We start from the raw sequence: 15,567 nt of genomic DNA, 5'->3' as shown, positions 1-15,567 counted from the left end.
CCCTGAGCGCCGGGAGGAGCGGCGAGGCAGGAGCTGAGTTGATCAGGAGGTGCCAGCTCTCTTGCTCTCTGTCTTCTGCACGGGGGTCAGCTGGACTTCTCTGCAAAACAAAAAAAACAAAAAACCCCAGTGATCAGCCTCCACTGGAAAGACCGAGAAACAGAAAACCGGCACGTCAAGGAGAGACTAAAAACAAAAAAAAAAGTGAGAAAACTGCAGGGGATGGCAGCGGCTGCAGCGGAGGAGAAGTTTCACTGAAAAATCTACTGCTGAGAGCTTTAAAAGGTAGGATTCAGATTTATTTCATATTTATCTGCTAATATGCATCTGATAAAACTGCGTCTCCTCAACTGGTTGTAACTGAATGTGACTGCATACATCTGGATTCATGAAGCTATAATGATGTGTTGCACATAATGATCAGAACAACCTGTTACAAGGTAAGTCTTTAAACGCAGCCTTTTGGTGCTTCTATCTACGCATGTTGTTTTTATCAGTGAGAAATCCTGACAGCAGTTTTCTCTTCTTTTATTTAACTGAGCCACACGCGGTGAGAACAATGTAAAGTAGAACAGAGCGGTGAGTTTGTGGCAACAGCGCCGAGAATAAAGAGGAAAATGTGGCCGAGTGGGAGAATCGGGGAGTTAGAGCGAGCGGGGAGGAAGCTGAAGGAGAGTTGGACCGAGAGAGGCTGTGAGTAAAAGAGGAACGGGAGGAGGTGGGATGGAGGACTGGAGTGGCGGGGGGCTCGCTGGCAGCCAACTCAGTAACCAAGGCAGCTGACATGAGGGAGAGCCAACAGGGGACAGTGGGATTTCTATTTTTCACCCTCGCCGAGATACGCCGGGGCTCTGCCAAGTCCCCCGCCTCATCCCCCACGGATAAAGATTTCATTGTGCGGCGCTGTGACCGAATTCATTAAGCATCAACGTGTACTCTCCCCTGGCCGCACTTACTCTCTGACGCTCTCTATCTCTTTTCTCCGTGAACTCCTTCCCCACTCGCGCTCTCTGGCTGACACCCCCCCTCCCGTCTGCTCCTCCCCTCTCGCGTTCAGTATGGTCCCAGTTGGCCCTAAAATCAGCTCAACTCCTGTTGCATCAACAGTGGTATTTTGTGACACTCTGCAGCGAATAATGAACACATATGCTACGATTCTTCAGGGAGGACCTCTTATCGACAGCAGCTACTTTGGGAGGCTGGCCCCGGACCCAAAGTTTAGAGGCCTTGGTTTTGGGTTGCCACATGGGGTCGCTCTGTACGCAGCGGAGGGTCTCGGGGGATTTAATAGACGGTAACTTGGCGACTTTGCTGGCATTGTGGGAATTCAGGGCGCTTTAGACCGGTAAAGGGTCGTGAAATCCTGTTGACTTTTTGCAGTTTTAATGTCACGCTGAAATGCTGCAGACGAAGAAGAAAAAGAACAGCGTTTTTAGCATTTTCATGCTTTTCTTTTTCTAAGCTACCTCCAGAAAGCCGCGATAAAGTGACTATAATAACTAGTTTTAGAATAACGCTGGATCACATGACCAGCAGTCACAGTGACAAACAGTAAAGAATCATCACCGTCACGTCTGCGGCTGTCCTCAGCTCTGTGGAGCTTTCAGCATCTTTCAGCTTCTTGTTCGTTTTTTTATGGTCTGCAATTTTACTGTTTTGACCATTAACTTCTTTTCCAGCAGCTTTCGTTGAAAAAGCTCTGATAAACCGGCAGTGAGCTGCTCGCCCAGCACCAAACAGCAGACTGACATTGAACACTGCGGAGCGTTTCGCCGCTAGAGATCCAGATATTTCCCTCGAGAGTTAGCAGAGATGAAATCAGAGCTAGAAGATAAAGTGACAACTGATCCTCCAGGTCCAATTACAATGTTGGTCCGTTTCTGCTAGATGTGTAATTAAGCATTCGCTAACAAGTTCCCTCTATCAGCTCGGGTTAGTTAGCTAAACACGAACCAATGTAGCTTAGCATGGCTAAATCAGGAGAAAACGGAGCCCCAATTTGTTCTGTCATCACAAATAATTATAATTGTAGCTACTAATAACAAAAAACGTAAATCCAAATCATTAAATGTTGATTTTTTTTAGCGCTATTTTTTGGAACCTTGGTGCCCCCAAGTGGTAAAATAAGAAAATGCACAATTTTATGAGATGGCTTTGGAAGTGCCAAATAAAAACTTGCTACACACTTTAGAGGTGGAAATCTATTTTTTTGTTATATATTCCTTTTTGAAACATGAACTAAATGACTTGGTAACATCCATTACATGCGTACATTTTAATGTACAGCACAAAAGAGGTGACAGTGAATTCAAAGGTGCCATTAGAGAAGGGAATGACTGAAGGTGGAGAAAGCTGTATTCAAATGGCTTTGTATGAGTTCTGTGTATCATGCATTAGTCCTCTCATGCCTTCCTCCACAATGAAGACCAAGTCATCCCTTTAGGTAAAAGGCTGGTAAAAGGCTCCTCATTGTTTCCAAGATGGGAGACACTTCGCTCGTGGTGAAATCAATAGCCCAGTAAATTCTTAATTGAATGACTGCAGGGCCTGGAGCCTGATGGTGCTTTATGGGCCACCAGAAGGAGCCTTTGAGAGCACGTGGAATAACAAGGACCCTGCCGGCATTGTTGTGGTCTGGGAAACAACACTGTGTCAATCAGCCAGGCCTGGCGGGGGACGGCGCCGGTTGGAGTGTGTTAGCGCTTGTACACCTGCCATGTTACGCATGAGCAGAGGCTGGTGTCACATTACCTCCAATTAGCTTTTGTTCTTTTTTTGCCTGGTTCAGACGTTATGCAGCCTGTTTAACCAGTGTTACTTGACACCAGAAGTGATATGGTTGAAGTCGTCACGATGATGGAAGACTGAAAAACGTTCTCAGGGTTCAGAAGCGTAGCTGTCGGGAGTGTAAAAATGAGATGTGTGTTCTCTGTACACAAAACAGCCTCATAGTGTTTTATAGCAGAACAAACCCTTTTGTTGGAGCTGTAGCTTCTCTGTCCGAGCTGCTGATGGATTGACTGACCTTGGGGCTCTCGCTGTCATTTCAACAAAAGAAGAAAGACCACGTTGCATACGTACGTTCAACTCTCGGAGTGTCGTGCTTGTTTCGTGCTGCAGAATCTCACCCATCACCCTGTTAACCAGTCTGTCCACGATGGAAAGTGTGTAGATGCTTTAGAGTAGAAATTGGAAGAAAAGCCGGTGGGACAGTATGAAAGTGGTCTTTTCATGTATTGAGAGGCGGATCATCCAATGTCTGTGCTTTTATCGAAAACACAAATCCAGCATCCACGCCTGTTTTCTGCAGTGATTGGCCAGCTGCTGTAGAGGTGATGTTTTCCACATTCCCACTTCCGGTACTTTCTGTACCTCATGAGAGCCTCCCAGGTAGCAAAATTTGGACCAGCTTCTGAACAACAGCTGGGATCTGCACCAATAGACACACTTTCCCTACACCTCTACTGTAGATCTCTGAATCTAAGTGAAACAACTGGTGCTGACCACATGCGAGGAACGTTTATCTAACTGTCGTTGCCTTGAAATGCATTATTTCATCCTCTGAAGCCTGTTTAACCGCTGCTTTTCTGGTCACTAGTCAAGTTTCCATCAAAATTTTGTGCAATTTTGAACAGAATGTCCAGAAAATTGGAAGTGAAAAAGCAAATTAATGCAAATATAAGAAGGTAGGTCCATGACATAATTAAGTGAGCACCAGTTCAACCTCCAACAATGAAACAGGAAGTGGAAAACGTGATGAAAATGGCGTTTGTTTGTTTCATTTTGTTAATGTGAGAGACATCTGTCACCTCATTTCTCTGGACAGATGTCAAGTTTTTGTCCTCTGCATCTTTTTCTCGTCTAAGTCTCAGTCGCTTTAAGTCTGTTGCCATTGCTCTTTGTCGCAGTTTCATCAACTTTTCCACCTCAGTCAAGCTTAAAAACCTTTTAGTGATATTTCCACTCGCATATCAGGTGTTTCCACTCAGGTTTTCTTAACGCAAAGTTGTAAACTGAGCATAAAAACTGGAAGCACATTTACTTTGACAACCAACTTCTCACTTTTTCTAACCGGTTAAAGATGCGTCCAGCCTTGTTCTGATGGAGCACAGTTCATCCCAGACCGCGGCAAGGATTAGTAATCTTAATAAAAGATGTGTGCGCTTCAAAAAGATCTGCACTCTTAACAAAAAGAGTCACAACAAGCACTTTTCTAAAGGCATCTGTTCAGCACGACAGGTTTAAGTAGCATAGCACATAGTAGACAAATGGACTGAGGCGGCCAAAAATATAACAGTAATTTAAACTGTCAGGAACAACGCAGCTAATACAACTCCACAACCTTAAAGAACACCTACAGCAAGTAATAAATTCATTCCCCCGGCATTCTGCCTTTTTAAACACAGGCAACACTTCCCCTTTCCCCTCCGTGTATACAGTACAATAATGTTCATCTGTGTGTAATTCATGCATGTGCACGGGCTATTATTTGTGTGTTGCTCGGAACAAATTCCTCAATGCCTGAGCTAGATCGTACACCAGAAGATGCAGGTTTTCATTTCATTAAGCGGCTCCTGGAACTCCCTCTAAGCTCAGACAGTGAATTATTCCAGCCCCTCTTGGGTAGAAGAAAGCAATCATGTTTTCATTTCACTTTTGACTCTCAGGCAATGGATCTATTGAAAATGAGAGTTGCTTTAAGTAATAGACAGAAACACCTCATCTCTGAAATTAATTTGAATTGATTCTCCCCAGTCCTTTTCCCCCTGCTCTGACAAGGTTTTGAGAGGGAAATTTCAAACGTTCAAGGCCACATGTAAAAATCAATTTCTAAATGAAGCTGATCCAACAGATGAGTCTCCCTCAGCAGTCCTCACTGTGGATGGAAGGACAGTCTGAGCACATCCCAAACTTGCTCTCACAGCTGTGCGATATCGTTGTTTAGGGCTCATGTTTTTTCACTGAACAATCGGCGATTTCCTGTGAAAAACACAGCCTGTGTTTATTCATCTGAGCGCTCGTGAAGCATATCCAAAGTTCACAAACGACGATCGGCATCATCTGTTTGTACACATTCAGCTCGCTGCAATGATCGAGATGACAAATCACGTGCAGTTTGAGGCCATCTGGTCTGCTGGGGATCTTCAGGGCTGTAGCAGTCAATAGCTCGCACAAAGCGAGGTCGTGCAATCGTGTGCAAGTATGCTAGCAAGCTAGCATTGGCTAATGTGGGCAGACTGAAATCTGTTTTAAGATTAAAGCACATTTTGTCATCAGAAAGAATGTCTGCTCATGTGATGGATGAATAAAATTTCAGCAATTCAATTGGAAAATATTCCTAATGAATATTGATGTAATGCTGCAGGACAGCCTCCATGTGCAGCTCCACCACAGCAATCAATGGGTCTGACGGAGGATACTCTCTCATTCGGGCAACGCTGCTCTGCGTTTACGATGTTTAACCGCAAACGAACGGAGCTTTTTCATTTTTTCCAACAGAATCTCTGACTCGTACAGCTTTGAAGTCCTCCATGAACTCGTGTCTTGTATTTGCAGATGTGGTTGCACTTCGGACCTCTCTGAGATGAGATCACTCCTAACTTCTATAAACTTTTGCCCACTTTTTGGCAATTTCCACGATATTTTGCATTTCACAATTGATAATAAAATAGTTTTTTGCATCATGGATCTGCACCATAGAGCCCTACTGCTCTCCTCGGCTTGACTCTCCTGAACTCTGTTAGCCTGAATATGAGGGAAGGTTTGTGTTCTTGATAGAAAACAGAAAAGCTTTCATCTTTCTGAAACAAACACCAGACAAACAGATGGTTCTGGACAACTGGACGAGATGAAAAGACTCCTGCTTTCTTTTCACCTGACACATGTGGTCCATTTTGTCCAGGTGCTGGAGCCAGCAGACACCATGGCATGGAAGCAGAATGGGGGCCGAATATTAGGTTACAAGATGGCGAGCCATTCTTTACAACGCGGCTCAGCTGGCTGACTTCCCCAGGAACGGGTCTTTGAAACGTTTTCCTTTTTTTATTAGGTTAAGGTTAGGTATTTATATTTTTACGAGACGCTCTTTTGTAAAGATGGACAGAAAAAAATGACGCCAAAACTGAGTGAAGTGACTGAAGAGAGCGCTGTCTATCCGGTGCACTCTGCGATGGGATTGGTGGACAGAAAGTAAACAGGATGATGTCAACTTGTCTTACCTGTGCCAACAGAGAAGACCGAGCAGCTGAGGAGGACGATCCCCCCCACTGAAATGTCACCGGCTAAATTCATGCATCAGCAAATGTGCTCACTGTCAACCTGTTCAAACATCCAACCTCCTCCGTTATCACACTCTGGATGAGAGCACCAGGAAAAACACCTCGAACATAAGCGCAAACTACGAGCTGTAATTACGTCAAAACCAAACATCCCCTATTTAATTTTTCACAATCCATCTCGCAGGGATCGCTGAAAAATAAACAGCTAATCGACCTTCAGCGAAGGCCAAAATAATCATCACGCTGCCTAAGGAATACAGTTTGACCTTGGTCCTGGCAGACAGTGATTACGTTTTATTGGCCCAGAAAAAGGTGCCCAATACTCACCAATGTACCCCGGCTGAATAAAACGGAGCGCAGTGGGGAATGAGTTATAGTCTTTGGAGTCTGTGAGCTCCAGTCAACCTTTTTTTCTCCCATAGCAATGGAGGGGATGAGCCGCCATAAATCTGACCCAGGGATCCATTAGGTTTCCGTGCTGTGCTGCACACAGCATCGGGCTACTCTCTCTTCTTCTCACTCTGTCCACAGCTCTCTGGACCAAGCCTGACAGCAACATAATCTGTAATGTTGAATGCCTCTGTAGCACGTAGTCCTGCGTGTTGTGAGTTTATGCAAGTTGTGTAGGTTTAATACTGGGGTTGTTGCAAAGAAAAACTGAATTACTAGAAATCACTAAGACAGCACCTTCTTCTGTCAAGCCCACACCAGAGGTCTTCATGGGTCCACAACCCAGCGTACATACTGCAAATTAACACAGAAAACTAATCTGACAGGGATCCAATAACAGTCGAACCTCATCCAAGATAGACCCGTGGGATAACTAGACCCAAATTAAAAATGCATTGGGCCCAGAGAAACCCAACAGCGATAGTGATCCATGAGATTCTTTCTACAGCTCCTGTGCACAGCCAATATTCAACACAAACCTGCAAATGTGACTCCCCTAAAATACAAGCCTGACCTCTTTACTGACCTCCTGCCCCACCAGCTGCTTCAACGTTATACCCACAACCGACAGCCAACAACACCACTCAACTGGTACCACTAACTTTTTGTGTATGGTGAAAGTTACCTCATGCATGTTTCATCCTGAACAGGAAAGAAGTATAAGGATTATGAATAATTAAATAATAATAATAATTAAATATCTTACAGCATCTGTTTTACGTTAAAAAAAGAAATTAATCCCTGCAAATTTACATGTGACTTTTACGCACTTCCGACCGGATTAACTGAGTCTAGTCTGGAACGAGCGTGACTCAGATTCCAAGGGAGATCTTCGTTAACCAAGAACCAGGAAGTCTCGGTCAGCAATCACAAGTTCTTGAAATGGTTTGATCAGCAATAAAAACATTTGTGCAGACTGGCTGAAAATCGTCATGATTTTTCCTTGAATACCTCAATCCTTCCTGGGTAAATTTGATATTAATGAATAATCAAGAACTGTGTAAAATCTTAAATGACTTGCGTATGAGCGTGATGCAAGAGAACTGCCATCAAATTTCACAGGATGGCTCAGTTTATATGTTTTATATGTCATCAGAATTGTGTTGAATTGAAATGTGATTGCACAGTTTAATCAAAAGCTGTGGCGGCTCTAAATATTTTACGGTATACTGGAGGAATCCAAACATGTTGCGCTTCAAGTTTGGTAAAGATTGGACTGCGGTTTGTAGCAGAAGCGGTAAAAAGGTTTTGGTAAATCTGTTTTGTGGAAAAGGACATGACCTATGCGTCTATTGATCCAAGGAATTCAGGATAAAAGGAATTTTTGCTGCAGGCAGTCGTCAGTGAGGTGTGAAAATGTATGTTAAAAATGGCCTCTTTGTGGCGCTCTTAACAAAAAAAAGCAATCAGTTCTTCCTTGGCTCACTGCCGGACTTTCCATTAAAAACAAAAAAAAAAGGTATAACATGTATTTTCTGCATTGTTCAGTAACAGCAGCCGGTCTCTTCTCACTTTTCACATGCAGCCTGATCTGAAACCTGCTAATAGAGCACTGTGTGTCGGCACATGTGTTTCTGTGAGTGTTATTCTCTCTGAGTACATGTGTGTGTGAGAGGAAGAAGGTGGGTGTGTTTTCGTACCAGCACAGATTGCTCATGAAATACGACCTCTGGAAAAAGTTTCCTGTCCGCATTCCCCTCCTTGAACTGCAATCCATTATCTTCAGGTATCACATTCAGCCCAACAGGTGTAGTGTGTTAAATGATATGGGCCTGTGGCAGCCTGCCACAGATGCTGGGATGAAAGAGAAGCACGAGATTGAGTGCCGAGCGCCGGCTCCGCTTATACACACAAACGCACATATACCTGCATACCGTGCACATTTCACAGGGGCCCTATGCTATCACCCCCATCCTCTGCAGCCGTGAGGAAAGTGAGAGCGTCACGCCGTGACAGTCATCTGATGGAAGTTTAGTGAAGTTTCTTCCTTTTTTTTTTCCTGTCTTGGAGGAGATGTGACTCAAGTTTTGAAGACATGTTGCATTGTAAGATACAGTTTGCTCTCTGATTGGCTGGAAAGCTTTTATCTGAGCTTTCCTCAAACATCATTTTTCTTCCATATCCTGAAGCATCCGATCGATAGAGCGAGAGTCATGGAGACAAAGAAGACAAAGTCAGATAAGAAAAGTCTCACATCTGTTTCCTCCCTGCTGTTTGCTGAGACAGGCAAGAATCGTTAGTTGTTTGAGGTGGAAAAAAATAAATCTTTGGCTACACTTTTTGTATTTCAGTACTAGAAATAAAATGGTTTTGACTCATGCACTCCTGCCAAACTCCACTGCACCACTATCCAATAATAAGCCCGTCCTCACAAGGAAAACGCAGGTTATTATGACCCATATTTACGTTTACGTTTAGGCAGCGACATCTAGTGGTCAAAGTAATCATGACGGGAGCAAAGGAGGAAGTCAAGTGACGTAGTATAGCAGAGCAAGAAAGTCTGCATGTGGAGGAAGGTGGATGGATGAAAGGGTCAAACACACACAAGAAAGACAAAGCTGACTTATTTTAACTCACAATAGCGTGTTTATTTTAACCCAAACATGATCTCTTCCGAAACCCGACCAACATGTTTGGTGCCTCAGCAAAAGCAGCCTGCGACCGTTTAACCACGTGATGATGAAGGTCAGGTTCGCCTGCTGCTGTTACTCTCCAGCGGTCATATGTGTCGGTCTGAGAATGGTCATACATGTCGTTTAGGGAGTCATCGTTAATCACCCTGCTCAGTCGTTCAAGTGTGAGAATGTGTTGCAAACAGTAGCTGATCACAGCCTCCTTCAGGCATGAACTCTCTAACATTTCTGAATTCATGCGTGTGTTAAATTAATGGCTTTTGGGCTTTTATAGCAGCGATAATCGATATTTTTATATTAATGATGAATAAAATGACAGTGTGTAATGTGATGAACCCACAGGCTATTATCACTGGACTCTGCAGCTCGCCTCAGCTCTGAAAGCTTCATAGCTCATAGCTTTGCTTTCGGCTGCAGCTCGTTTCAGCTAAAAAGCTTTAAAATCCCACCGAACACTATCCGACCAGCACCAAACGACAAGATGGGCGAAGGTAGCGACGAGGTGGTGAACATGGTGGAGCTTGTAGCAGCTAGAGAGACAAATGAGTCCCTCAAGAGTTGGTGGAGTCCAAAAAAAGGGGTAAAAGTAGAGTGAATATTGACCTTCTATTTGTAGCCAGAAACAAGACTCCAAATGGACGTTAACGTTGCTCCGTGTCGGCGTGTTTACAGCGTGTTGCACTGCCCCCAAGTGGCCAAAAAAAAGATGTTTGGTTGTTCTTTTTTGGTCATTTTATTATAGAATGGCTGAAGCAGTTTGCATGGATGAAAGTTTAAAACGATAGGCTCATTCAGAGTTTATTACACTTTTTTATTGTATATTTGATAAAGAAATGCGACACATAACAACGTTTTAGTGCTTTCAAAAGGTAAACCAGACTGTGAATATAACATCTTGCTGATTATTTCACCCTCTGCAGACTGTGGCCTTTTCAAGTGTTATGGAAATGTAATTAAGGCCTCGTAAGACTATCACTGTTACTTCTGAAAGTCTGTGTTCATCTGCATGTTCTCAGAGGTGATTAACAGCACAAACTACATTAGATTTGTTAATACCAAGCTTTACAGTTCTTCAAATATAAATATGTCAGTCCACGCTGAATTTGTGAGGTTAATTTGCACAGAATCAGCAGATTTTTCACTTGATTTTGAGACAAAATAAATTAAACCAGGATTCAGGATGGAATGAGTTATTTTCTTGCAGCTGAATGATGCACGATGCTGAAAGAGCTCCAGTCAGAACGTATTTACTGTATTTGCCTCCGCTAAGCCAAACTCCCTTGTGTTCGTGCGCGCCGTTTGATGAACCGACACCGCTGATGCCTTGTTGCGGTGATGGGTGGGAGTGGTGGGGCGGGGCGCCTACCATTCACCCCCCTCCCCCCGACACACAAACACACATGAGCCGTTTGATCTCACTCTGCCTCAGTTCAAAAGAGATCTACCCCTCGACTGCAGTCATAACCCCCCTGAAAACACACCTCAACACCCCCCCATCCCCCTTCCCTTTGAAATCGCATTACCTGTGTCCTCTCTTTCAGCCGAGGAGTGAACAGCAGTAGATGAGACAGAATGAAAGATGTAGAGGAGGAGGAGAGACGTGAGGAAATAACCGCAGCAGGCGGTCAGTATCGGCTGTCTCCAGGAATTCCCGGTTAGACGGGAGCGTTTCGCACGTCTGGAGGAAATTTAAGTGTCTTGTGAGGAGGCCATGAAATCAAACTCCTGGAAAAGGTGAAGCAGAACCTCTGATCATCTCCAGTAAGCATGGTTTGATCATTCGCAGGCTGAAGGACGTCTAGACGCTACATAAACGGGAGTTTTTGTTCTTTTACTTAAAATATTTGATTCAACAGCGCATCTGCACAACGTTTGGGACATTGGACACTTTGTGGCAGCAGAACAACCTGTAATCACAGCTTTATATCACCTTATGGAGTTAGTTGTAGTAGTCACACTACAGCGGACAAAGAGCATCATTTGCATTCATCCGGCCTGTTGTTTCTGGCCCCGTGATGAACGTTAAGCCCAATATTCACTCTGCTTTTAGCTTTTCACAGTATTAAGTTATTTTTTTTTTTTGGCTCCTTCGGGGGAGTTTAAATCGATCGAACACAACATTATCACCTGACAAAGTTGATAACGGCTGACGTCTTAGCAAGCAGTTGCCTATTCACACATCCAGAGCACCATTATTAGTCATTTAGAGTCCAGTTTCTGCTCACCTGATGAATTTAAGCACCAATACTCATTTTCTTTTTGCTCATTTTAGCTCTGGTTTGGTCTCCACCACCTCCTGAGGCAAATATCTGACGCTTTCGCTGCTCACTGCTCCACTACGTTCACCAGTTAGTCTTTACCTGCGTCTGCCTGCTGTTTGCTGCTGAGCAGGTAGCGTGCAGCAGGCTTATTTGAGTTTTTTTTGATTTTGCGAAATAAAAAGACATTTCCGTGTGAAAATTAAAAAGTTTTGTGTTAAAATGTAGAGTCATGTATCTGTTAATATATAAAAAAGTGTCACAATAACTCAGATATTTGTTAAAATGCGAAACATTTTTACATCGTCACAAGAAACTGAATCATGTGTTTGGTGATGGTGGCAGCAGCCCAGTTTTAACCTTGACATCTAGACGTTTTTTGACCCACAAGCTACCAAATCAGTTTAAAATTCATAACCAAGAGTGGAGCTCCCAACAAATGAACCGCATGAATATATGATCACTGGGTAGTGGAGTCAGTCAGGGACACCAGCACAATAGTTGGCCTTCCTTTCTAACTTCAGTGGAGAGCTCTTGTGGCCATATGTTTGAGTAAGCGCCTGTCTTGTACAACAACCTACCCAGCCTTGTCAAGTGGGCCCTGGGATCCATGTTTGCAGTCACTTCAATTCTTAAGTCCTACCTTTAAATATTTGAAGAGTCAGACACGAATTAAGAACAAGGAGACGCGAGGCTGCACAAAGCACATGCAAGAATAGGAATGCATTCATAATGAATGCGCCTCAGTTCCCTCTCTTGATTTATTTCAAGGCGAATGAGCACAGCGAACAAGAGCAAAAATTAACTTGTTTAACGCACTGAACATGTGATGGGAATGGCAATTGTTTTGACTTGCATCTGATTTGTCATTTAAAGGGAAATTCCACATTTTCTTCCTCAGATATCGATTTGAGAAGCATTCCAGGTGTGACGTTAGGTCCTTTATGTTCGAGGTAAACTCACTTCCTGTCTCGCGTCTGTCAGCTTCAGTTTGTCATTTCTGACATTTCCCAGAATCTGTTTTTGAAAAGTGCCGGACAGCATGCTGTATGCAGCTGTGGGTTACATGTGAGCAACAGTCAAGAAAAATGGGAGTCATGAGGCGCAGCCATGTCCTGTAGCTGTGTGGCATTATGGTCTACTGAACCCGCTGTTGTTACAGAAATTGGTCTGTCTCACAATGGATTTTTCTCCGTATGTTGCTTCAGAAGGCTGAAAATGCTCTTGTAGAGGCCTCTACGGTTGGAATATTTTTGTGAATCACATCATCGAGACAGACACGTACATGAATAAAAGAAATACACCGGCAAACAAGAGATGTGCGAGCGTTTCAGACTTAGATTAGATATAGTCAGTGAAATGGCTGCAGGCAGAGAGCAGACTGGTGGGTTAATGGTTTAAGATTCTGAGCCTCACTTCACCAAAACACTGAATCCCCTCCCATTCATCCTCTGGTGAGCGAACCAACCAAAAACTGCAAAAATAAGAACAATAATTTCCTCTTTTTTGGGGGGTTTGTTTGTTTTGTAATGGGAATTTGAAGCACACATAATCAGGAGAGAGCCCTGATTTGCAGAAGCAGTTCAAACCTCCAGCCATGTTTTATTTGCTTAGCGGACGCGCTAATCTGTCATTTCAGCACCGACAGCTTTACACATTTGGCGTTGGCGGATTTGTTTTTATGGCTGAATGTTTATTAGAGCAACTGAAGTAAATGGCTTCTCTTGAGGAAAAGGCTACAGCTCAGTTTATCCCCTGCTCCCACGATTACACAGCTGCATAAAGCGCAACGCTCAACAGCATTCACCGGACTGTTCCGAAATTTTTAACTTTACAGCGCCGCGTTGTCTTGTAAGAAAATCATAGTTAGTATGCATACACAAAGGAAGAGTGTGTGTGTGTGTGTGTGTTTGCAGACAATGTGCCAGGCTGAAACAGGGAAAAAATGGCAGAGCAGTGATCTGGTGTGAGCAAGAGAGAGAAAGACAGATGTCTGTAAACAAAGCGGGCAGAGAAAAGGCAAGGTGGAGGACTGCTGCGTGTCGGACTGTGGATTCGCCTCCTCAGCTGCCGGCTAAGTCTGTCGTCTGCTCAACGGTCGAATCAACATCTGGTGAAACCCGCATAAACACAGCTCTCTGAGCCACCGACGGCTGGGCAGCGAGGGAGAGGCAGAAAATAATACACTCGACTGGGTGTCACAGTGGTGATACACCTTCAGAGGAAAACACAGAGCGGGAAGCAGGAGTGATACAGCATTTTCAGCACAATTATGTAGAAAGCAATACACGAGAAAGCAACTTCTCTACTGTAATTACATTACTGTTTCCTGTAATAGAGTAGTGCTGGATATTTAGGCTCTAATTCTAGTCATCACGTCACATTTCCTGATCTCATCAACAGGTCGTGACTCATATTACATATACAGGAATATAAATAATCCTATTTATTTAGTTTGCCTCACTCCTGTTTCTGCATTACAACAACAACGAGGCGGCATGCAAGCTGAGGAAGAGATCAGACCTGATAGAGGAGGAAGACGCTGCTGATAGACCCGATAGAGGAGGAAGACGCTGCTGTTAGCCAGAAGAACAGATTCAGCTTTACTTATTGTCTTCTGGCAAAGCTCAACGGGCATATTAAGCATTTCCAGGCCTGAGGGGTGCGGCAAGTGGTTCTTAATTACTTTGCAAGCAAATCTTAGACCAAAACTTAGGACTGGTTTCACTTTGAGCTCCTTTATTTGAGTCTGAACTCCAGTTTAAAGGTCGGCCCGTCTGACCACAAACAAGGCTGCGTTTTGAAAAACGCTCGGGGTCGGCGATGGTGCTGGACAGAAGGTGAAATATGATCCAGGCAGGCTAGTTTGAATAATACGTCCATGAGTTTGAAAGCTTCTTAAATACCCAAACACTGAACAGTGGGTTATAAAACAATGAGGAAGGAGAAGGAGAAAGGCCTCAATGCAACAATCATTTTATCCTCCGTCTTAACAATCACAAGCCAAAAAGCACAATTACTGCTTTTGCATTATGAAGTTAACAACCAGAAACTGCACTTGCACTAATTACAACCAGGTTCAACTAGCACCTAAAGCCTGCGTCGGTACCAGGGCTGGGTAACAGATACTCAGATTACAAAAGAAATGCGAACATTTGAAAATACAGCTACGTTGTCAATGATTACTTGTTCTGTTAACTCATGTGAAGTGTGCCTGACGTTGGATGGTTGATCACCTGTCAATGCTAAATATGTTAAACACAATCGATCTGCATTTGAACGAGAAAAGAGAATATTTGTGGAGCCTTGTTGAAGTAATCCAAAAGCATTTTTTTTGTAATCAAATGGATTACATTACTAATTACAAAAAATTGTCATGTAGCTTGTTTTCAGTAATAAAAGTAATCTGATCTCCAACCAGCAGTCTCAGTGAATGAAAGGGGCAACAGTTTTTTCATCCAGAGCTGAAGCGTTAACCTCTCTGCTCTGCTGTCATGCTAACTGTTGAGCTAATCCTTGGTACACTCACATAAAGCTTTCTTTATCAGACTGACAACAATGCTAACAGAAGACAATGTTGGGTTATGGATTAGGTTTAGCACACATACATTCACTTCCAGTATGTATTACACTCTGACTGCACTCAGTCTGTTTCTTTGTTCCACAATTCAGACAAATTGGTTCATATTACCAAATTACTGCTTTTGTGGCTTCCAGTCCAGCCCTCCAGAATATACATCAAGCTTAGTTAGACTGACCTCCATCAGGAAGCATTGTTTGTGGCCTCGTCTTTCTTGCATGTCTGCAGCTACAGTCACTATCAAGCAGCATGATTACTTCCATGCACACTGCATATTGTAACTCATCTATAGATGCAAACTTAAAGATGGTTGATAAGAGCTTTAGTTTCACTGGCTGAAGTCAGGTTGGTTACAGAAGGTGATCAAT

General features: G+C 43.5%; 1 protein-coding gene across 1 annotated transcript in view; it reads left to right on the top strand.

Moving 5' to 3' along the window:
* Nucleotides 1-222: 222 nt before the first annotated feature.
* LOC121623720 (cadherin-20-like) overlaps nt 223-15,567 on the top strand; it is a 76,822-nt gene continuing 61,477 nt past the window's right edge. Inside the window, exon 1 of the mRNA XM_041961134.1 lies at nt 223-285. The gene's annotated coding sequence lies outside the window, so the exon portion shown is untranslated. The remainder of the gene's footprint in view (nt 286-15,567) is intronic.

The sequence above is a fragment of the Chelmon rostratus genome, chromosome 20 (genome assembly GCF_017976325.1).
Source record: "Chelmon rostratus isolate fCheRos1 chromosome 20, fCheRos1.pri, whole genome shotgun sequence".
In the NCBI taxonomy this organism is placed as follows: domain Eukaryota; kingdom Metazoa; phylum Chordata; class Actinopteri; order Chaetodontiformes; family Chaetodontidae; genus Chelmon; species Chelmon rostratus.
This window is presented reverse-complemented; position numbering and strand designations above follow the sequence as displayed.